Here is a 24,827-nt window from a genome sequence, read left to right on the forward strand (position 1 = left end):
CTTTATAGCAGATCCTGCACTGAATAGGGAGTAGGACTGGACTACTCTGTTTTCTCATACTATACTGAAAAAGCAGAAGAGGCAAATATTATTCAATTATCACTCAAACTGAAATTCTTCACTAGAAAAAAAGAAGAATCATTAAATTACAAGTATGAGAAGGCATTGAACAACATTAAAATTTAGAATTTTAGGAAGGTTGCAAACGTTGATGACATTATCCTGGGATGCTGCAACTATTGTAAATACAGGCTGGTTGCAAGCACAAGAATTGCGATCACATGCTCATGAGGATGTTGGGACTGTCATAAGTGGGAGAACAGACAAAAGTCACGTTTTTCAGAACTATGTACTTCAAACAGTTGCTAAACAAATGGTCATAAAGCAAGGAATATCTGCATGCAAAAATAAAAGCAAACAAAAAACAAAACCTCACTGCCACCAAATAGGGATAGCTTCAAAAATGAAGATGAGACAGTGATATTTTAAAAAATGGATAAAAAGATTGTTCTATAAATGTCAGTGTCCAAGAAAAAAAAATATTGAAAAGGAAGTCACAACTGCTGTGAGAAAGTTTAAAAATTATAAAGAATAAAATTTAGATGGTAAACTAGAGGAATATTAAAATGATTTGCACTTGGAGTGGCTATGAGAAATGTTTAGCATGTCCATAAATGCTGTATCTTTGCCTGATACTGCAACAATATTGTAAGCATGTACTTTGGTATGCAAATAATTCCTGTCGGCTGAGAACTTAAATCAGTGTCAACAAATGTTAGATTTATTTATTTATATTTATTTGTACTTCCTATTTCTTAACTGCCTATCACTCTCAGATCTACAGATACAATGTATAATGTAGTAAATAGTTTGGATATAATAATTAATGTATCATAATGTGTTCGTGGTGATTAAGAAAAGTGGAATGAACACATTTCAAGTTATTCTTAAATGTTGAAAAATTAGATTAAGTAAATTTGTGAAGCTTCCTAGGAATTCTACTAAAGTTAGGAAAATGGATGGAGAAAATGTTCAGATATGCAAATGCTAAAAGAAAGGTAGAGAATAGTGTTTAATCTATCACAACGAAGGAACATTTTGTTGAAAGGAGCAAAAATCACTATGTGTAAGAATGAGTTTCTCTATATTCAGAGTGGAGAAAATGTGACTTAATAGTTTGAAAGAGACAGTAGGCTCAGTTCCTACTGTACTCTTTCAAAAGGAAGAAAAGTTTGAGGAACTACAAGTTTCAACTTCAATACCCTCAATACCCAAAGGACTGAAGTTAAGGCTTATAGAATACTTGAGGTATCATGGGAAAATGTGAAGTTATTTTGGAAACAAACATAGGCAGGAAATATTTCATCCTTCCCCTCCTAATAATTCTGAGCATTGTCCAAACCATTTCAAGTTTGATTTCCAGCAATCCTAGCACTATTTTGATATCCTTGCATACTGTATAAGATTATACTCATTTCTTGAAATCAGACAGGATGTTATCAAAGTAGACTAACCTGGCGATATGTATTTTGAGATTATATTGGGTATTCAATATGACTGTCGGGTAGCTTACCACCATTCCTTATTCTCTAGACTATTAATTGCTTTTGCTCTAGAGGAAAGGCATAATTGGAACTGCAGGAATATTTTAAGTTAAAAAGCCATCAGACTTTTATAGTAAAAAACTGATCACCACTGGGAATCATGGATGCTTTGTCTAGTACAGAATAATCAACAAAATTGTACACTTGCTTTTCTTTGTTCTTAATTTTTAAAAAAAGGTTAGTTCTATGGTTGAACCCTATTGGAACTTGCTAATATTTAATTTTAAAAGTAAACTCCCAAAATTGCAGCCAATCTTGTTTATAGCTAAAAATGCATGCCTGGGAAATATAAGTACCACAATGAGATTACACGGAATCTAAATGTAAGTCACAATAAACAGCTTTGCTTACTCAATTAAAATATCACATCAAAAAATGCTGAAGCAGACTAAAAATAACAGGAATTTCAGGTAAGAAATCAAACGGCATCGACCCCTAGAAATGTAAAATAAATTTGAACTATCAACCCTATCAAAGATATCTACTATCTTTTGCATTCACTTATATGAGCAAAAAAAGGGAACATGTACAGTATTATTTTACACATCAATAAATTTAATATCCAAAATCTTGAGATTGAACATATTATTTTACATTGAAGATGAATTGCTATTGATTCAAAATGATAAAATTGTCAATGATTCAGAAAGAAAATGGTATACTTTCCGTCATAAGAGTTTTCATTTAGAGTCATGAGGAACATTTATGTTCCACAATGCACAAGTGGCTTTTCTTTTTCTTTTTCTTTCTTTCTTTTTTTACAATAAAAGCCACATTTTCCCTTTGGAAGTTATTCTGAAGCTTTTTTATTGTCATGAAAGCTTTTTATAAGCTTTGCAGGGAATCTCATAAAGTCTTGGGTCTAAAGTTGTAAACCTTGCATCTATCAGTACACTATCATAGTAGATTTTGTACACTGGACTGGACTGTAAATTTATGATCTTTAATCATCAGTATTTCTGAATACCAGCAACTGAATTTTCAGTGGCTTGAAAACTGCAAACTACTTGAATTTTCTTTCGAAACCACATATACACCTTTTTGTGTATGATCTGTGAATTGTACAGCTACCAACAAACATACATCCTCTCTCATCACTACCATGTTAAGACTGAAGTTGTCACATCCATCACAGTATTTCTGCAATATCTGTCAAAAAGTAAGGCATTTACTAACACTGAACAGGATTGGCTTAGTTAGGCCTTAAGCTAATGGAAGTACTGAATTGTAAACAGGTAGTGCTCTAGGACAGAACATGTCAAAACAGCAGAATTTAAACAATGATATGCAAAAAGAAAATGAAAACCTAATCACTTGGAATTAACTCTAAACCATTTCAGAGATTTTTTTTCTCCAATAAAAAGAACTAACTTGAAAATTATTAATGCACAGGATATTTTATTGAAATATAGAGCTAATAAGAGCTTTGAAGTTAAAAGCTTATACAATATATAAATGTTATGAGTGGAAAACAGTATAGTATTCATTTATACTTTATTAATTTAATATTAATTCATTTAATATTAAAAAAGGGGTCAACGAGCATCTGAAGCCATGTTTTATCTTGTGGCTGTTCACCGCCCTGAGTCCTTCGGGAAAAGGGCGGTATAGAAATTTAATAAAATAAAATAAATAAATAAAATATCAAAATTTTATCCAAAGGAATTTCTATTTACCTTTTTCATATTTGATTATGTAAAAAAAGATTTTTCAGATGATTCTGTGTGATTTTCCAAACTTCAAAACAGGATTCTTTTAAAAAGAGAAAGAGAGACCAGAGAGAGAGAGAGTGCGCGCATGTAGGGGGAGTTAGAATTGAAAAAATAGTTAAGATCTAAGCCAAGGGTCAGCAACCTTAAACACTCAAAGAGCCACTTGGACCCATTTTCCACAGAAAACAAAACACCGGGAGCCACAAAACCTGGATGGGTGTGGCCAACTCGATGTCACGCACTCCCACCCAGTCACATGACCCCCTTCACATCCTTATTCCTTCCTTCCTTCCATCCTCCCTCCTCTGATTTTACCTTCCTTCCTTCCTTTCACCTTCCTTTCTTCCTTCCCCCTCCTGATTTCACCTTCCTTCCCCCCTCCTTTCACCTTCCTTCCTTCCTTCCTTCCTTCCTTCCTTCCTTCCTCCCTCCCTCCCTCCCTCCCTCCCTCCCTCTCTCCTCTCCTCTTCCTGGAAAAATATTCCTATCTTCTCTGTCGAGGCCACTCCACCACAAAAAAACTCTCCCCCGTCTTTTTCCTTGAAAGCTGATCTTATTATTTCAACCCAAAGTGAGTTTAAAAAAAAACAAGATTTGGGACTCTGAAAAGAAGCTAAATAGGTCTGGAGTAACCTTGGATTCTTTTGGAAATGAAAAAGTGGTGTTTTCTCTGCCCAGAACCAAGCAGAAACAAATGTACGCACACACACACACACGTCTCTCCTCCCCCAACCCAGAAAAAAAACAAGATTCAGAAATGTGAACCAGGAAACCCGGGGGGGGTCCCCTCTGGACTTGGGGGAGCAGAGAGAGAGGGGGGCTACCAATCTGAGAACTTGGTGCAGTCTGGAGCTGCTGCGTTTTATGCCCGTTACCTTCAACCAAGTCCCTTTGCTTCCCCACAGAAAATGCTCCGAAGCGGGTAGGGAGGCAAAGAGCCAGTCGATATCATGGAGGGGGTTCTCTATCCACTTCCCCCTCACAGCCTTTTAGCAACTATTGCCCAACCTTGCTTTCCCCTCCCTTTAAAACCAGGCTAGGGAAGAAAGCTGGGAGGGGGGAATCTAAGGGGGAGGGAAGAAGAGACCCAGGCAGATCCTCTCTAAATAGCCTCCAGCCCAGATTTCAACTGATTTCCTCTCCAAACCTCCGCCGAACAGAACCCACCGCCTTTTGGGATTCTGGACCGCCGAGCCTTTATTTTCCCCATTTATTGGTGGAAATTGGATTTTTATTGGGTCTTCCCCCCACCCGCCAAAAGGAAAGCCAGCTAGGTTTCTGCTCCAAGCCCCCTACCCTTCCCCCTGCTCCCTTCTCAATCCCACTTCAGGACAGAGGAGCGTGCGCTGGAAACACGTATTGGGGCAACATCAGAGCGCACCCTCTGATCCTCCAGTGCTCAGCCCGCAATTCTCTGCGCTCCTCCATGCCCGGCTTGCTGAGGAGGAGGGGGAGAAGCCCTGACGTCTCCACTTTCCACCCCCTGGCCTCAGCCATTGCTGGCTGGCTTCCTCAAAGGCATGGCGCATTTCAAAGGTGGCAGCTTGAGTTTGGAGGTGTCAAAGAATGTGCTGCTGCAAGAGCTGGGCCAGGCCTCTCCGCCATCCAATTTGCCAATGGGGGCGCTTCTGCCAGGCCAGCCTCCCACCCCCCGTGGGTTTTTGTGCTCGGTACTTGGCCAGGGAAGGGGAGCGCTTCCCTACTCCTCCCCTGTCTTTCTCTTGGCCCCGCCGATAAGGGAAGAGGTAGGCCAGGCTTGGGGGATGGCCCCCACCCCACAAGATCCACCCCTGCCATTCTTTCCCAGCCCTCTTTGCTGGCAGCAACAGCAAATGTATCATAACGAAGGCAGAATCCTGTTGCCGTGCAAAGGCAAGTACAGGAGTGCTTCGCTCCCGCACTAAGGCAACAGGGCAACAGTTCTTTCATCCCTCTGCTGCAACAGGGCCACAGGGAGCCACAGCAGAGGGGTGAAAGAGCCGCATGCGGCTCTGGGGCCGCAGTTTGCCGACACCCGATCTAAGCTATCATGCTAGGTTAAAAGTATAGGAAACGAAATGATAATAATTTTCTTTTTAATCAAAGATTGAAGAAAACTACAATTCAGAATGTTAAAGATCATTATAGTACTAGAAAAATATTACATACTGCATACAAACTGAATGAAATGCCTAAGAAACTGACATACAGAGTTGAAACAAAGAAACTTGACACAAGTAGCTAGAAACTGTTCAACTGTGAATCCTAATCTACCTTCCATGGAGCAAATGCCTCAAGGTCTTGAATATCAGCCATAAAGCATACTAGTATCTCTATGAGATCATCATATTGCTGAATTTGTATTATATATGATTCTTCACTCTCTTGGGTTTTATAACTTTTTAAGTCAAAATTTATCTCTATTCTCTTTGGGGGACGAGAGGGGAAGAAGTAATTGTATTTGCTTTTAGCAATAAAGTATAAAAGTCTACTTCGCATTAATTCCCTCAAGTGGTCTCTTGTATATGCCTTTAAAACATGCAGAATCTTCATACTATTTATTACAGAAGAAATATGTAAGATTGCTATATTTGTTCAAAACTGGAATCTTACCAATTTCTTCTCTAATTAGTTGAAATTCTTTAAAAATATTCTTTTTAAAAAAATATTTCTATGATGTTAATATTATTTTTAATAATATTAAAAATATTTCTATGATGTTACTGATATATTAACATGATTAAACGCCCCAAAATAAAGTCACAAGCAAACATACAGACCGCAATAATGCCATAGTCTTTAAAGAAAACCATATTAAATTAGCTGTTAAGAGTTTTAATTAATATTTGTTGATGTTTGTGAACTTCAGTATGGTACCACAAGACTAAATAATAAATTACTCCAATCTAAGGAGTTTGGGTGGGATTTCATCCTGAGAAGCTCCACTGCAGACACAAATCCATTGTAAGATTTCAATTCACTATGTTTAACACTGCATATGTGTTTCAACATCAGCTTGTATTGCCTTCAGGTGCCTATAAATTCCTCTGTCTTTGTATAGCACTTGTCTATCAGACCGTGTCATCAGTATTACTGGAGGCAAAGTCAGCCACACCTCTTCCTGAGACATAGGAAACACAACAATTATCACAGTCACTACTTCTTTATTGTTTCATATCGGTTCATCACTAGCTATTTATCACCCATGCTTACTATAGAAATTACAAGCTTTCCTGGATGTTTGTTGGTTTTAAGCAATGTTTTAATATTTCTTAATGATACGAAGCAAACTCAAACCCAGTTGGAGTATCCACTGTCAAAATGTGTACTATATTAATCATTAAGGAGTTCCAATACAGTTTTCCAATAAATATTGGACATAATACAAACTTCAATTACAGACCAACATTTCCTGTTCATTTCTAAGAAACAAAATATTCAACTTATGTACAAATATTTGCTGGTTTAGAGCAAAGACATCACTTCTAACTAAGCAAAGAAATTACTACTTCTTCTCAATAATGTTAGGAAAGTCCTGTTGCAAATAATACCACTGAAGCACCAAAACAAAAAACAACAACCTCAATTTGCATATTTACAAACTCTCCATAAAAGAATGGAAACTGTTGAACTAACATGGTATGAACTTCAGCCACATTTTCATTCCAAAAATAACTTGATTTCATCTTGCTTAATGAAAAGGATTATCAGTATATTGTATAACAGAGACATGAAAGGAGCCCCCTTTGCATCCCCTGGGTAATGAGAATGTCACCAGCTAATCCTTTCAACCTGGAAGTGCTTTGAAAGGTGCTTCTGCCACAAATATAGTAATAGTATATTGTAAACTAGCTGGTCCAATATGTACATATTATACTAGGTTATGTATAAACATTGAGTTTAAATCTGTGCTTAATACCAGTGGTCCTCATTTAATGATTCATTGTGTTCAGTGCTGAATGAATGGTACTTGACAACCAATCATTACAGTTTAGGTGTCTCAGGGCCCCCATGGTTACAGGATTGCAATTTGATCACTCAGCAACTGGCCCACAATTACAACATTGCTGCATCCCACAGTAAACATGATCACATGTTTACTGCAGCTGACCTTTGCAGCTGGTTTCTCACACACAAAGTCATGGAGAAACCGGCAGGAAATTATGGGAATCATTAAGTCCTGACTAAATGATTCCAATAATTCTCATTTACTGTCAGCAATTGGGACTGCTGCAACTACTGTTGCTAACAGTACAGTCGTGTGACATTGCATTTAACAACCACGCCATGTAATGATGGAGATTCCTATCCCAATTGTCAACACTAATTAAGGGCTATCTGTATGTCACTTCTATCAATTTCATTGGTTAACTCCTTTTAATTTCAACTGAACTACTGTGAAAAGTTCACAAGCGGTTATGCTTGATTGAAAAGCTGGTAAACAAACTTCCCACTTTTAAGGAGGGGATAATCATACTCAGTTCAAATGGAACAATTTTTGGCAATTCTAACATTTTTAAATATACCTTGACACTTCCACATATCAAGAAAAGATAGAAAGATTAACCATTAGTGAATGCAGATGCCCACTTCTAAGAAAAGTTGTTTTTCTATGGATTTTAAGAATCTGTAAAAGCATCCTGAAAAGTCATTGTAACCACTGATCTTGATGCCACTATTGTTGGAAAAGCCACCTGCTTAATAAGCAGAAATCAAACAACAAAGATACAATATGGCAGGCCTAATAAAGTCTGAAATTAACCTTTTCTCAGGATGGGCACTTTAATTCCATCTAATTAAGAACTCACCAGCCACCTATAAATCTAGCTAACAATGTTTCTATAATCCTATATAAACAAAGTGCAACTACCTCTGATACAGACACAAAACATCATTAAGCATTTTTAGCATTCCAGCAATTGGATTTTTTTCTCCCATCTCTAGCAACATCCAACATTTTTCCTAACTCTATTCTTTCTCCTAGTATTCCATCTCACCTAAATATGCACTTAAATAAATCTATATGTTTTATTTTCCCATGCCATCGCCTTTCTTTCTACCAAAGCTTTGATATGGTTACCTAAGAAGGAAGAAATGATAAACCAATTAGAATAAAATGTGGGAGCGGCTTGGTAGCTACTTCCAAAACTACTGACATGTATTTCTCTATCCCATTATTAAACATAAATCTTCTTTCCCTTTACAATCTCATTTATAATCTCAACTTAAACAGAAATTAATTTAGTAGTAGTAAGTGGAACACAACCTATTGTGAAAATATTTAACTACCACTCATAATAACTTGCCTGCTTGATACTTGTCCTCACTGAATCATACTGAAAAGAGAAGAGGAAGGAATAGCTGAAAGAGGCTTTAGTGGTTCATTTCCACATGTGTAAAGCTACATCTATGTCTTTCTATATTCAGGATACTGTATTGGAATTAGTTATGACAAGCTACCTAAGAATATTTTTTATTTTAATATGATTTTTATTGAAGTTTTTAAAAAGATAAAATTGATATGAGCTAATTTAAAGTAAGGAAGTAAAGAAAAAGCAAAAATTTGAGGAAAAAGAAGAAAAAATTAAGAAAAAGAAAAAGAAAAGAGATAGAAAAGAAGTGGCTTCTGATGTTCTTACAGCAGTTATAAAAACAATTACATTTTAATCTTCACATTTAAACCAATATAAAGAATAACCAATAATCAGTAGCAGATTTCTGCTACTGCCAGTTCCCATATTATGATTAGATAATACAAGTGGCAAAAATATTGAGAAAATAAAGTATAATGAATATTTCTAACATGTACCTTTATTAGTGTACTTTTCCACGACTAATCAAAACTTAAGAGATATGTAATAATAATAATAATAATAACTTTATTGTCATTTTACATGTATACACAGTATACCCATAAATGAAATTCACTTAAGACCCAATCAAATCAAATCAAATTATATTTCTAGACTATGTTCCAGTAATTCTCATGCCACAACAATAATATATGAAACTGCAATGCTGCAATTTTAAAGATTCTAGTGTTTTACTATCAGAATCTTGAGAAGAGGGGGTTTTTTTTGCACTTGAATCAGAAGTACCAAAGTGCTTCAGGGTTGAAAAGATTAGTTGATGGTGTTACCATTGCCTTGGGGACACCCAGTTGGGGTCTTGTTTCATGTCCCGGGCAGGAGCTGGAGTGAAAGATGAGAGTTCAACCCCACCCCACAGCAGCTCTCAGGTCTCGAAGGGAGGCTTGCTAACCTCCTGCCCAGTATTTCAACCAGTCAAGGCACCATGCTCCTTTGAGAACAGGTTATGGGTGCTCCTATTGGGGATACTATGCAGGGAGATTGTCTATTTGCATATTAGTCACCATAGTAGATACCAGAAGATAAATGGACGATGCCACCCCTCCACTTCTCCCTTTCTCCTCATAGCCAGAGTTATCTACTGCTATGTTTTCTAGAAAAAAACCAACTTATTTCCAAATAAAGCACAAGGCTGCAGTCACCTATTATTTTTATTTTCTAATAACGTTCACAGGGCCTATATGGGATTTACTTTCAAACAAATATGCTGTTAATTGTACTTCTGCTTTGTAGTATGCCAGCTTCCTATTATTGTTGTTACACAAATTAATTAAATAGAGAATCAGGTAATAAGAGGAGTTATATTGTCTCAAAAAAGTCATAAAGCATAACTTTGGCAGTCCCTGTTCTAACTATTACATCACATTACTATTATAAAACAAAATGAAATTTAGTTCAAAACATATATGCTTAGTTAATCTAGAATTAAAAAATATTGGTGTACTGAAAAGACATTCTGTTTTGTTTAACCATTTTTAACTTTTCTGCTATAGAAATATCCATAGCCTCTATAGTCTAGGAATGTGTTTGATGTACGTGTGTGTGTGTGTGTGTGTGTGTGTGTGTGTGCGCGCGCACTCGTGCATACATATGTGTGTGTGTGTGTGTGTCTATATACCGTGTGTGTGTGTGTGTGTGTGTGTGTGTGTGTGTGTGTGTGTATATGTGCATATTCTTTCTAGCCAGGTTTTACCTACGTAAACTAAGTTGTTCTACAGCCCTGGTTCTGTGAAATCTCATTCACAAGTTTCTGGGCCTTTTTTCTGCTGACAAACTGCAACTCTGTGTTGCTCTCTGGGAGACTCAGATAGCTATTTCTGCCTATTAAGGCGTCATCAGTGAGCCACACCCACTTCTCAGATATCCTCCCTGTAAAGGTACAATGTGTCTTTTTTCTTTTTCGTAGGCTTTTATGTGCATATTCTTTCTAGCCAGGTTTTACCTACGTAAACTAGTTGTTCTACAGCCCTGGTTCTGTGAAATCTCATTCACAAGTTTCTGGGCCTTTTTTCTGCTGACAAACTGCAACTCTGTCTTGCTCTCTGGGAGACTCAGATAGCTATTTCTGCCTATTAAGGCATCATCAGTGAGCCTCAGATTTCACAGAACCAGGGCTGTAGAACAACTTATTTTACGTAGGTAAAACCTGGCTAGAAAGAATATGCACATAAAAGCCTACGAAAAAGGAAAAAAGACACATTGTATCTTTACAGGGAGGATATCTGAGAAGTGGGTGTGGCTCACTGATGACGCCTTAATAGGCAGAAATAGGTATCTGAGTCTCCCAGAGAGCAACACAGAGTTGCAGTTTGTCAGCAGAAAAAAGGCCCAGAAACTTGTGAATGAGATTTCACAGAATCAGGGCTGTAGAACAACTTAGTTTACGTAGGTAAAACCTGGCTAGAAAGAATATGCACATAAAAGCCTACGAAAAAGGAAAAAAGACATATATGTTTGTTCTTTTATGCAGTTCAAAGCAATACAAGAATTCCCATAATATAGTTCTTGTCTTCAGATTCTTTGTAACACTTTTCTGAGAGTAATGCACTGAGATCCAAGGAATCTCTTTCTATTAATTTATAATTTTAAAGGGAATAATTATCATAGAGCACAACTGATAAAACTAAAGTACATAAAAATGACTATCAATTCCAAATGAAAAGATTGTTAAAATTAAATCTATCATTACAAAGAAATTGTTTTCTAAACATATGATTTCAAAACTTTTTAAAAAATATCTATACTTTTTTTACTGGAAAACCAACAGGAAAAACTAACTTTTTAAATTTCCCTTCAAGTAAAGAATCTGTTCTTAAATCACATCTATCATTTAAAACATACATAAGAAAGAGAGGCCACATCTTTCTAATTATGGACCTTGATAATTACCTGGTGGTTAGTAGCAGATCCATTCTCAATACATCTTCCTGTGTCTCTCCCTTGATAATGTAATCTAATCTCTTGGCTATGCTTTCATCTGGCACCCAGTACTGAATGCTGTTTATAAAACAACAACCTCATCCTGGGTAATGACAGAACAAAGACAGCTTTTGTAATAATGCAGCATTTACTACTTCAAAAGTAGCTAAGTTGGTATAATTTAGGTTGTCGGCTTTTCTTTTCTTCTTCTTTTTTTTCTTTTAGTTTTTGAGTAGGAGACCTGATCTTCATTGAGCCCTTTGCTATACAGGATTTACCATACTGTGGTGCAAATTATTAATTATGTCAGTTAAAGGTATAAGAGGAAAGAAATTAAAAGGTACAAATATTAAAATCTCTATATAGCATTTGTAAATAATTTATATTGCATGATTTTTAATTTTTAGAATTTTTATTGATGTAATTTTTCATTATTCAGTCATCCCTGTGGCAAGAAAAAGTGACAAATACAAATACATATTAAATAATCATAAATTTCTTATTTGATTAGCTAGCAAACAAGAAACAAAAGTGTAATTCTTTTTCTGACCTAGTTAAGATACTAAACCAATGACAAACAAGCATTGGTTTGCCCAATGTATGAAACAAGCAGCATACTAAATAAGGCTGTTGTTGTCACGAACTCATGCCCGCCCCATTGCAACCCTGTGGACAACATTCCTCCAGGCCTTCCTGTCCTCTACCATCCCCAACCCCCGTAGTCCATTTAAACTCACACCAACTGCTTCAGTGACTCCATCCAGCCACCTCATTCTCTGTCATCCCCTTCTTCTTTTGCCCTCAATCGTTCCCAGCATTAGGCTCTTCTCCAGTGAGTCCTTCCTTCTCATTAGCCTCATAAATAAGGCTGTTAGGTTTCATTATTCACATCGGATAATATGAATAACAAAAATTACTAAATAAATTCTTATAAATCAAAATATTGTTATTCGGTTATTGTACTTGTTGTCACAATCCCAAGAATATTGGTGTTTACATACAATAAAACTTCCATATTAAGATTGCATAATTATAGTGTGATAAGACCAGATATGTAATAGTTATCTATTCTAGATATCATGCATTATCATGCCCTCTGGTAGTTTCTAGAAAAGCCAAACAATTGGAGCCAATTTCCATTAAAGAAGGAAGTTATTTCATATCATAAATAGCATGAACCTCTCTATCATATATGCACCTTGTGGGAGAAAAGCACAAACAGCAGTTTTTCTCATGATAAATAAGCATAGCAGGTAGATTCTGGCTGAAGATGATCCTGAACATATTTTGTTGCCAAGCAGCCATCATCTTGAATTTTAGTCAAAAGCTAACTGAAATCCTGTGCAGAGTTTACAGCACAGGTATAATAATATATTTTGAATTAATTTTGAATTACAACCATTCATTTAGAAGCCATTCCATTTAAGTTTGGAATGTACAGAGAAAAATGGGAATTCCAGAACATCCCATTGTTCTCATGAGAAGCCTATGCACATTACCTATATGCTAAATGTATACTGAGGGAAACTGGATTGGAAGATGATGTGATTTTAAAACTGGAGGAAGAATTATCAGTGACCAGTGAACACAATTCTAATAGCTGAAAATGCCAGCTATAGTGATGAAAGCCAAGGAGCATAGTGAAAAAATAGAATTAAGGTTAAACATAAAGGCAACCAAACTAATAAAAGTAAATACAGTAATGGCCTTAGAACCAACAATGAAAATATTGAAGTGATGAATTGTTTCTACCAATTAGGACTGACTGAAGGAAATATTAGTCAATGAATACTAAGACTTTCATTTGGTGTAGTAGTCATAAAGGTATTAGAAAGCAATCAGTTTGGTGTAGTAGTTAAGATGTTGGCCTAGAAACCAGGAGACAGTGAGTTCTAGTCCTGCCTTAGGCATGAAAGATTGGCTGGGTGTCTTTGAGCTAGTCACTCTCTCTCTCTCTCAGCCAACTCACCACACAATATTGTTGTAGTGGGGAAAATAGAAGGCAGGAATATTAGAAATGTTCATATTTTTAAAAAGCTAGATAAAAATCTAATAATAATATTCAGGTATTGGGATATGTCTATATCTACAGTCAAAGAATTTTGGTATTGGAGAATAACATGGACAGCCAAGAAACCAAATCCAAAGTTCTCACTTGTGGCATAAATGATCAGGCTAAAATTAATCTTATTTTGGAAATATTATGCAGCTATACTGGAGCATTCTTGCTAATTCTGGGAAATATGGAAGGAAATAGAAAATGTCCTGCAGCAAAATGAAGGGATTCAGTGACAGCACATTGATGCTCTATTGTAATACAGGTAGTCCTCGACTTACAACAGTTCATTGAGTGACCGTTCAGTTACAACAACACTGAAAAAAGTGTTGTTCCCCATCATCCAGGACTGCTGGTGGATTAGTAACATTTGTCCACAACTTCTCCCTCCGCAGGTACATCTCCATCTTCACATTCCAGGAGAGGTAATTAGTCTCATTCAGCTGAGACACCAGGAAACCTCTTCCCATTACACCGACGGAAGCCATACTGCCTGCTAACCACAATTTAAACCACTTACTCTGGTGCCAGCTCACAATGGGATTCTCTTCTCTCTAGGCTCTCTAGTTACTCTGGCCCTCTCTCTGGACTGGGCCCATAACCTGTCAGAGTTTTGCAGAGTGGCTAGTATTATGAGATAAACCCAGGAGCAAAACACAGCACACAGAGCCTTTAAATAATTAACAGTGGTTTTATATACAACTAAATATATACAGACATGTACGTGGTAGATACTTTATCATACAGCTATGGACACAAGAAGAGCAATGAGATACACGACGAGAGAAAGCTACACCTTCTAATGGTCACCTATATATAGACACCTCTTAAAAGGGTAGAAGTCTTGTGTGGACCCCACCAGAGTCTTAAACTGGCGATGCCAGATCCTGAATCATTCCCATTGCATCAGCTTTCAATTGCCTCTGCTTACAACCCTCCATCAGTTTACAGCTATTAAATCTACATTCCCTGACAGACTTATGACCATTTTTCACATTTATGACCTTTGTAGCATCCTCATGCTCATGTGATGAGAGTTCAGGTACTTGGCAACTGGTTTATACTTATGATCCCAGGGTCATGTGATCACCTTTTGCAACCTTTTGACTAGCAAAATCAATGGGGAAGCCAGATTCACTTAACAACCGGGTTACTAACTTATCAACTGCAGTGATTCACTTAACAACTGTGGCAAGAAGGGTCATAAAATAGAGCAAAACTCATGTATCAAATGCAACAGACTTTATCGACTTAGCAACAAACATTTTGGGCTCAATTGTGGTCGTAAGTCAAGGACTACCTGTATTAGAAGAACCAGATTGGGGACAGATCTTCCTGAAGACATTCTATCTATTTGATCACCAACAGTCAACACTGATTTGGTGGGATAATCAAATGAATACTGGAGAAAGAGACCTCCCTCTAAAAACAAAGGGACTATAAATAGTCCATATCTTTTAAGATATTTTACCAAATAAATACACAATACCAAAAGATGGAGAATTCCTACTCGTAGAGCTTCCCTTTGAAACATATGCAAATGTCTATCAATGCACAGATAAAGCACTGATAGGCACTTATTTTGGAAATAAAGCAATACTTACAATCAGCTTTATTTCATAGTGTCAACGAAACAATTGAGAAGCTTAAGACTATTAATTTTACTATTGTAAGATATAAAATGTTGCTTGTATCATCTGTTTTTAAATCCCCGCAATTCATAATTCTCTTAGGCAGCTTGAAGAAAAAGACAGTTAATTCCTCCTTCTCTATTACCCCAAGTTCTGTGAGGAAGTTGTTATGACATAGAACAGATGTGAAATGTTGACTCAATTAAAATGCATAACTTCCATGAAATGCTTGTCACAAAGAAGTCCATTTATATTGTTTTCTGTCATGAAGATTGGCAGGAAGTTAAAGGAACCATGCCACATGCAATTAATTGAGCACTTTGCATCAAATATTCTTTGTGCTCCTTGAATGCAAAGAGAATACATGTGCACAGTATTTTGCCATTTCTTCTCTCTCTCTCTCTTTCTGTCAGAGATGAAAATGATGATTAGGAAATCACAAAAGAAAACAAAAGACTATAGAGATGTGAGTGATACATTTTAGTTATGAATAATACCTGAAACAAATGTTTGCAATTGTGGGGATAAATTTACAAATGGAATTTACATTTGGGATATAATCTTGAGTGTTTTAAACAGAAGAATGATTTAAGTAGTATCTTAAATAAACTTGCTGTGCATAAACCATCCTTGCCAGTATAGTCACACTAGATCCACAAATGAAATTTATGGGGAAATAGTGGCCTTTTGGTGATTTTGCCTCATTTGTGACATTTCCAAGATTATTTATCAACAAGAAAATACATTTTTGTTTCTTCATGCTTTTAAAAATGAAATTTATAGACACACATTACAGATACAGAAAGAGAGAAAGAGAGAGAGAACTGTTATATTAAAGGATTGTTTTCATTGAATTAACTCCATTTTTAGTTGAACCATTAAAATTTTGAATATGATTAAGCAAAAAAATTAATGAATGGTAATACACAATTAATTACAGTATAAGTTTTTTATTTACTTACTGGTTCTCTTACACCAGTTGCAACTTACTAGAAGTTTAGTTATCTTTCCAAATTCATACCAGTATTTACAGGTGGCATAAAGGACACCTTTATTGGTTTCAATATGAATTACGTAGATGTCCTGCATTTCCATTATTCTTTTTCATTGGTGGACATTCAATATTTTAGTACAGGTAGTCCTCGACTTACAACAGTTCCATTTAGTGATCGTTCAAAATTACAACAGCCCTGAAAAAGTGACCGGTTTTGACCAGTTTTCACACTTATGACCACTGCAGCATCCCCATGATCACGTCATTAAAATCCAGCCACTTGACAACTGACTCATATTTATGACAGTGGCAGTGTCCTGGGTCATGTGATCATTTTTTGTAACCTTCTGACAACCCAAGTCAATGGGAAAGCCAGATACACTTAATAACTGCAGTGATTAACAACTGTGACAAGAAAGGTGGTAAGATGGGGCAAAACTCACTTAACAAATGTCTCACTTAGCAACAGAAATTTTGGGCTCCTTTGTGGTTGTAAGTCGAGAAATACCTGTAGTATGAGGGGAAATAATTTTATTTGTTTATTCTGTATCATGCACAGTTATACATTTATGCCCCAGTACTTAATTTTTTTTCCCTTAAGCTATAAAGGGGTATGCAGCACTTCAGACACAAACACCAAAAGTTATTCCAAAGCATGTAGGGGCATGAATGTCATATGTGATTACAACTCCATAAAGAAGACTTGACTTTTCCTTGGATTGATAAATTTATAGTATGGGGGAGCCAGAAAGAGTGAAAAATGATGAAAAAATAGAAGAATATCAAAGATAATTAAAATGGTGCTACTGCATCCAGTAATAAAGTGTTCCGCATGCTGATACAGTATATCTCTAATTTCTATTTCACTTTTATATTGTGCTCAAATAAATCCAACCATACTTTTAACAAGATAATTAGTGATTACAAGATAAAGAATTTGCAATTGCATGTTACTGTTTTCATAATTAGCAACAGAAGTAAAGGTAAATGTTATAGAACATATTTTCATTTCATTTTAATTCAACATTGCTTATGTTTTTCTGAGTAATGTAAGATATGTTATCTTACATTACTTAAATGAATGAAATGAATATACATATTTTGGCCTGTTTTGAGCTGAGATGCCTGCAACTAGGAATATAATACTATAAGACAGCTTTGAAAAGATAGGAAACTATTGAATGAATAGGAAAAAAGTAGGCATTAAGTTATTATTCTGTGGGTTTTTAATCAGAAAGTCTCAGATCATCTACATGCTGTTCCTTCAAATACCCAGTTACAGTCCTGTTATTTTCAGTGCACTGATCCTATACTTGGTCTACCCTAATCTATTTATTTCCCAAGTATTTACATTCTAAACAAACAATTAGTCCAAGCACCTCCATTTTTTATTCAAGTCAAATATTTTTATTCACACCATTAAAACAATTCATTGCAGTTTCTTAAAACCTAACCCAGTGAAAAAAGAACTCAAGTCATGTTCTAAATGAATGACATTTAGCCATAGTTAAAGATCAAGTTTAAAAGGTATATTAGTAGAGCTGCAGGTGTGAAATGCAATCTGAGTGACAATTGAGTTAAGAACTGGAGAAAGCACATAAAGTACTAATGACAAAAGAATCTCAGGGGGTTTGCTTTCGGGAGTGGCTTTTAATAAGATAACTATTACAGGTAGCCCTTGAGTTAAGACCATAATGGAGCCTGCCCATTAGGGTCAGAAGTCAAAACAAATGATAAATGTCTCAAGTAACGACCAGCTAATTCTGTTCTCCTCAATGCATTCATTAAACGAATGTGCAGATCGTTAAACAGAGCTCAGGGATGGGGAAGATTCTAGGGGGGCTAGTGCAGGCACAAGCCCACCTGTCTCGGACCTCCCAAGCCTTTCCCCATTCTGAGATATCCCCTGGTCTGCTTCCCATCCCTTGGATGGTTTTCATATGTGCCCACCACACAGCTGAGTGTCTTGCTAGGGAGAAACAATGGGAAAGAAAAATACTGGGCACGCTTGTCTTTCCTGTTTCTGCCGCTCCTTCCTCCTACCCAAGGTGCCCCTGTCTTTCTGGGGCAAAAAACAAGACCAGTTCCTTATCCTTTCAGAGCTTTCTTTGATCAGCTGGCCATCGGGAGAATGCAAACCTCTTCCTGGCTCTTGCTAGGCTTTGGAAAACCAGAACCCACCTGCTAAGGCAGCAGCTTTGGGACGCGCTTCCCGAAATCTCTCCCTTGCTTTAACCTCCTCCCTATTCCAGAAAGCCACATTTCTTCAATTAACAAAATAAAAAAAAAGTGTGGAAGGAGAGTCTTGTTGATCTTTCTCCCCCTTCCCTCATTAGGTGTTAAAACTAAACTCCCTGCATCTACTCTCCAATGTCTATCCCTTTTAAAAACTTTATTTTGACTTCAGGCTGAAGAACAGAATAAAGGCAATAAGCAAGCAAAGAAAATCTTTCTGCAGCTTTTTTCCTGAAGGAGCTGAAGAAGAAAAAATCAGTGCTCAAAAAGTTTAGCTACTAAAGCACGACATGTGCAAACCGGACAGAAACGAGGTCCTTGAAAAGCTTTTTGCTATTCAACTGACTGCCTTTAAGAATCAGCTAGGACTTGCCTTTAGAGTCCTAGCTGGGTCCTAAAGGCAGTCAGTCGAATAGCAAAAAACTTTTAGAGATGTCCTAGCTGGCTGCTTGCCAAGTTGTGTGGAGTTTTTTTAGTTTGTTTGTTTTTTTGCTGCAGAAAGATTTTCTTTGCTTGCTTCATTCCCTTCCTTTACTCTTCAGCCTGGAGTTAAGGTAAGTAACTTACAGATTTTGTCATCATTTCTAGTAAATTTAGCAAATCAAGTTGTTAAAAGAGATAGAGATAGGAGGGCAGAGGCAGGGAGTTTAGTTTCAGCACCTGATTGGGGAGGGGGAGGATCTGTGTTATTTGTTCTTTTCTTCAGTGTACATTGTTATATTAAAAATATTCATAAATTTTAAGGGAAATATTTGTATTTTCTCTCTAAAAAGACAAAAAGACATAGTTCAAATATTTAACTTGGGTCTTCCTCAAAATTTAATTATAACAAATATTGTAAAATTAAGTTTCACAGATGCATGTTGTAGTGCAATCCACTATTTTTACAGGCCTAATAAAATAAAATAAAAATATAAACCTAATAAAAAGTACAATTTATATATTGACACCCAAAGACAAAATAGACTGTTCTACCACAGCTTAACAAAGACAAAATTAGAATCACTCTTAAAATAAAAAATATTTTCCTACATGTTAATATTTCCAAAATATTTTGACACCAGTATTTGGAAATTGCTCTCCAGAGGGATGTTGATCTAACACTAAAACTCTTAATTCAAGAGTTCAGAGACATAATGTAAGACTAGTATAGTTTGCAGTCCTATGCATTGACCAATATTTGTTGAAGAGTTGAAAGAAAGGAAAGAAGGTTGGGGACAACTCTATTACATCACATAGAAATAGTCTTAAATCTCACATCCTTTGCTCCAAGTGAAGAATCATTTATCCATTTTTAAAGTATTAAATAACTGAAATAAATACTAAATTGATGCATAGTTTTTTAATTAACTATATTATTTACTTTGGGGCCGCGATGGCTCAGCCGTTAAAGACACTGAGCCTGTCAGCTGGAAAGCTGATAGCCTCTGTTCGAGACATGAGGGCACTGTAACAGGGTGAGCTCCCATTCCTGTCCCAGCACCTGCCTATCTAGCAATTCAAAAGCAAGCAAATGTGAGTAGATTAATAGGTAACCATTTCAGTGGGAAGATGCAGCATTCTGTGCGCCTTTGACATATAGCCATACTGGCACATGACCACAGAAAATGTCTTTGGACAATGCTAACTCCCTTGGCTAAGAAACAGAGATGAGCACTGTGCCTTAGAGTCAGACACGACTGGACAGGCAAAACTTTACCTTTTAGTATTATTTATTTTGCATCCTAAATTTTGTTATAGTTATTATAATTAAACTATGGTCATGAAGTGTCCTCTAAGTTGTCAGACTGAAGTATTTAAAAAACTTAATGCAGAGAATTGAGAGCGCCTTAATAAATGTTCAGGATTAAACAACTTCTAATGTTCATCTGGTTTGCCTGATTCGCCAGTTGCGTCCCTTTCTGGATCGGGACTTCTTACGCACAGTCACTCATGCCCTCGTCACCTCCCGCTTGGACTATTGTAATGCTCTCTACATGGGGTTCCCCTTGAGGAGCACCTGGAGGCTCCAACTGGCGCAGACTGCAGCCGCGTGGGTGGTAATGGGAGCGACATGGCGTTCCCGTGTAACACCCCTCCTGCGCGAGCTGCACTGGATCCTGGTGGTCTTCCAGGTGCGCTTCAAGGTTTTGGTTTCCACCTTTAAAGCGGTCCATGGCTCAGAACCTGGGTACTTGCGGGACCGCTTACTACCCCAATAGCCTCCCACCAGTTGGTACGCTCTCATAGAGAGGGGCTCCTCTGGGTGCCGTCAAACAATGTTGACTGGGGGCCCCCAGGGGGAGAGCCTTCTCTGCGGGGGCACCTACTATCTGGAACGAGCTCTCCCTGGAGATACGGAGGTTCCCAGATCTGCGCACCTTCTGCCGCACTCTAAAGACCTTTTTATTTCACCAGGTGGGCCTGGCCTAACTTTCTCCCTCTTTTTAAACAATTTTTAATATTTTTTAGTATTTTTAATATTCAAAGTTTAAATTTGTTTTAAATTGATTGGTGTTTTAATCTGTCTGGGCCAAACTATTTAATTCGATTTTATTTCTGCTTTTTAAATTTTGTATGTATGTATTTTATTGTTGGCTGTTCACCGCCCTGAGTCCTTCGGGAGTAGGGCGGTATATAAATCAAATAAAGGTAAAAGTAAAGTTCTATGCACATTTACAAACACATTCAGGTTTCACTAACAATGGAAATCATGCATGCTTTCAATACATATTTCATACCTTCAAATAAGCACAAAAACATTATATGGAGTATAACTTACATTAAATAATTTATTCAATTTGTAATTGATTTGTTTATATACCCCATTTTACATATCCAGTTATGTTTCTGGTTTTACATTCTTTACAAAATATAGGAAAAACATAAGAAAAAATAGTAAATGCTATAGTGAAGAGTATTCTCTCACCCTGGTTTTAATTCTGTTTTCAAATCCACATAATGAAAGGAGAGAAAAACAAATATACAATGATCATTTCCAAGAAATATTCTTATGAGACTTTAAGGATATCATTTACAAAGCATAACCATTTCCTTCTTTAGAAGTGTCCCAATACATCACTCTGTTTGTATTTAGCTCAAGACATGAATGTACTTGCCTAGAATGTAAGTAAGGTATTTACACAAAGGGAGCTCTTCAGAAACTTATTATTGTGAACCCAAAACAGGAAGTATGGTAATGCCACCAGTAGATGTTGAATAACCTTAGTGTAAACTGTGCTATTTAGTTTAATATACATAATGTTAATTCTTAGATATAACTTGATGAAATGTATGCAGTAAACAAACTGCATTTGATTCATTTGAATACCTATAAGATTTAACATATTTTTTTCTTCTAAATAGTTTATATGACCTAGTATCAGGACAGAAGTAAATTACTAATGAACAAACTGAAGAAAAATGAGTTCTGAGCTTGTACTGAGGATAAATATATAAGAACTGAAAAACTATGATATGCCATAATTTTGTTAAATTTAGTATTTTGATTCTAACCCAGCTATAAGATAATTGGGTAATGGCAGGGAATAATAAAACTATGATTATTCCAGTATGTATTTTACTATGGCTTCTAGTGATAAAAAGAATTATATACCATTTCTTACTTCTAATGCGAAGTAATAAATAACAATTCATTTCTATTTTAGCTGTGTTCTCTTTGTAAATCATTATTTAACCGGTTCACTCTAGTCATCTTCAACATCTGTATATGATAAGAACAGTGGTGGGATTCAAATAATTTAACAACCGATTCTCTGCCCTAATGACTGGCTGGATAGGCATGGCTCGGTGGCCATGTGACTGGATGGGCGTGGCCAGCTCGATGACACCCATCACACCCAGCCCCACCTCATATCCACTCGCCTCAAAGGCAGAGGTGGGATTCAGCTGGTTCAGACTGGTTCAGGTAATTCCACCACTGGAATCAGAGTTGCCAAAGTTGGATACCCCTGAGCTAGATGTTCTGATAGATCAGTGTTTTTCAAATGTGGTAACTTTTAGGATGTGTAGACTTCAGCTTCCAAAATGCTGTCTGGGCAATTCTGGAATTTCACACATTTTAGGATTGCAAGTTTGAAAAACCCTGTCAAAAATGGGCAAATTAAGATCCTTTTTAGGGATCTGTGCTTTGGTTTCCTTTTTAAAAAAAAAAAACATATTACAAATTATCCTGAGCAGCATATCTTTGAAGGAAGACTCTAATAGAAACATGTTTTATGCATAAAAATATAGAAAGGCTTCTAAGGACCACTAATCTTCCCACCTTCATGGACCATAATTTATGAGAAGTTCACAATAATCTCAACATTATTGAGCCGAGGTGGCACAATGGTTAGGGTGCAGTACTGCAGCTACTTCAGCTGACTGCTAGTTCAGCAGATTAGTGGATCAAATCTCACCAGCTCAAGGTTGACTCAGCCTTCCATCCTTCCGAGGTGGGTAAAATGAGGACCCAGATTGTTAGGGGGCAATATGCTATTTAGTATACTGTCTTTGGTGTAAGCCACCCAGAGTCCTCGGAGAGTGGGCGGCATAGAAATATGACTAATAAAATAAATTAAATAAATAAACATAAGTTTTCCTCAGCTCTGCTTTGCTTGAATATGCAATATCTATGCTCTGTCATTGAGCTGTGATCATTCTGGCCCTAAAAATAGACACAAAGTTCTCTCAATCACAAGAATTGTCCTCCATTCTCTTTATTTATAGTATGGGACCCTAAAAATAGACACGAAGTTCTCCCAATCATAAAACTGTCCTCCTCTGTCTTTATTTATATTCTGGAATAGTCAGATAATGAGGAAAAGCTGAGCAGGAGAGATACATGGATAGACATTATTGATCTGATTTATCCTAAAACTGTTATTGGAAAAAAGGGACTTTTACACTGATACTTAAGATTCCTTCCCTACCGCACCCCATTACTTATGTACTGATATGAGGAAAAGGTCCAAGATTTTTGACCCTCTTTCAAGCTTATTTTCTCAGAATTGAGAAAATTTACGTCTAAAACTGGACATAAAGTTTATTAGTACAGAAATTTTAATTGGAGCAAAGAAGAAAGCAGGGGATTTTAGGAAGACAACATTATGGCAATTCAAGTTTTTGATGAAGTTTTTTTTCCCTTATTTTCATATCTTGGTTTTAAATTGATCCAAAGATATTACATTTGTTCAACGTAATCTATATATAGGGTATGGGAATTTATATCAATTTTTTTCACAAGGTTTTGCTATAGTCCAGGTGTTACTGTGCTTAGTAATGCGATTTTATACTATTTCATATGGTTGTGTAATAATCCAAATTCAGAAGGGGGAATATGCTTTCGGATGAAGGCTCACTTAGTGTTTCCCAGCAAATGTTTAAAAGATTTGTGAAGCAGGGCAGGAAAAAGCACAATGGATGTGAGGTACTGAGAGGTCTGAAGTTTGTGCCCACACAAGCTACAAATTCCTCTTTCCCTTTCAAATCCAGATTGTTATACAGCTTCAAGAGAGGTAATTGAAGATTTGAAATCTTCATTTTTGGCCTGTTTTTTTGGCCATTTTCAGGCCATTTTCGGCAATTTTTCGGGCCGTTTTTGATGTTTAGCAGTAGTAAATAAATAGAGAGGGAAATTGTACTTTATTGAGGCCTTTGATTCAGTTTCCCTCTCTATTTATTTACTACTGCTAAACATCCAAAACGGCCTGAAAACAGCTGAAAAACGGGCAGGGGAGGGGCCAGCCAGTGGTGGGATTAGCTGGTTTGCCGAATTGGGCAGAATTTTAACAACCAGTTCATCCAAACTGATCCAAACCGGCTGAATCCCACCTCTGGATAAGAATCAAGGCAGTCTTAAGGCAAGGATTTATTTAATAACCACTAATTGACTAAGCTGCCCTTTTCATATATATAATTTTTTTGAGCTATGGGAAGACATCAGAAAACTTTCTATGCACATTACATCATCATTACTCTGAAGAAGCTTTGTGTCAAAACAGGAGCTTAATAATATTATTAGCCCAAAGTTTTCATGATTAGCTTCTCTTTCAAATGCTTGCATCTTGGAGAGAATTACAGTAAAACAAACATAATCACATATGTAGACATGGTATACTCAAACTCAGTGAATTAAATTAAATACATACAGTACCAAGAATTAGAAAATATGATAACTGATTCTTTTACAAATTGCAGGAAGAATAAAATCTGATCTTAAGAATGAAAAAGGGGTATCAGGAAAAATGACAAAATTTGAAATGTCTATGGAGATTCTCACTTATCCTGGTCATGGTTATCTCAAAGGTGTTTTTAAAAAAGGCAATTGGACTTTGTTTTTCCCTGA

The 24,827-nt window shown here is 36.5% G+C and overlaps 1 protein-coding gene and 1 long non-coding RNA gene across 5 annotated transcripts in view; both read right to left on the reverse strand.

Annotated features, from left to right (window-relative positions):
- AFG2A (AAA ATPase AFG2A) overlaps window positions 1–24,827 on the reverse strand; it is a 157,706-nt gene that overhangs the window by 83,073 nt on the left and 49,806 nt on the right. The window lies entirely within an intron of this gene.
- Window positions 8,597–14,610, reverse strand: LOC132710500 (uncharacterized). The gene is made up of 3 exons (XR_009621208.2): window positions 14,160–14,610; window positions 11,554–11,686; window positions 8,597–8,631 (listed from the first exon to the last, which is right to left on the reverse strand). It is a non-coding gene; the product is annotated as an uncharacterized LOC132710500 (long non-coding RNA).

The sequence above is a fragment of the Pantherophis guttatus genome, chromosome 8, assembly GCF_059756535.1.
Source record: "Pantherophis guttatus breed Tessera chromosome 8, ASM5975653v1, whole genome shotgun sequence".
Classification (NCBI taxonomy): Eukaryota; Metazoa; Chordata; class Lepidosauria; order Squamata; family Colubridae; genus Pantherophis; species Pantherophis guttatus.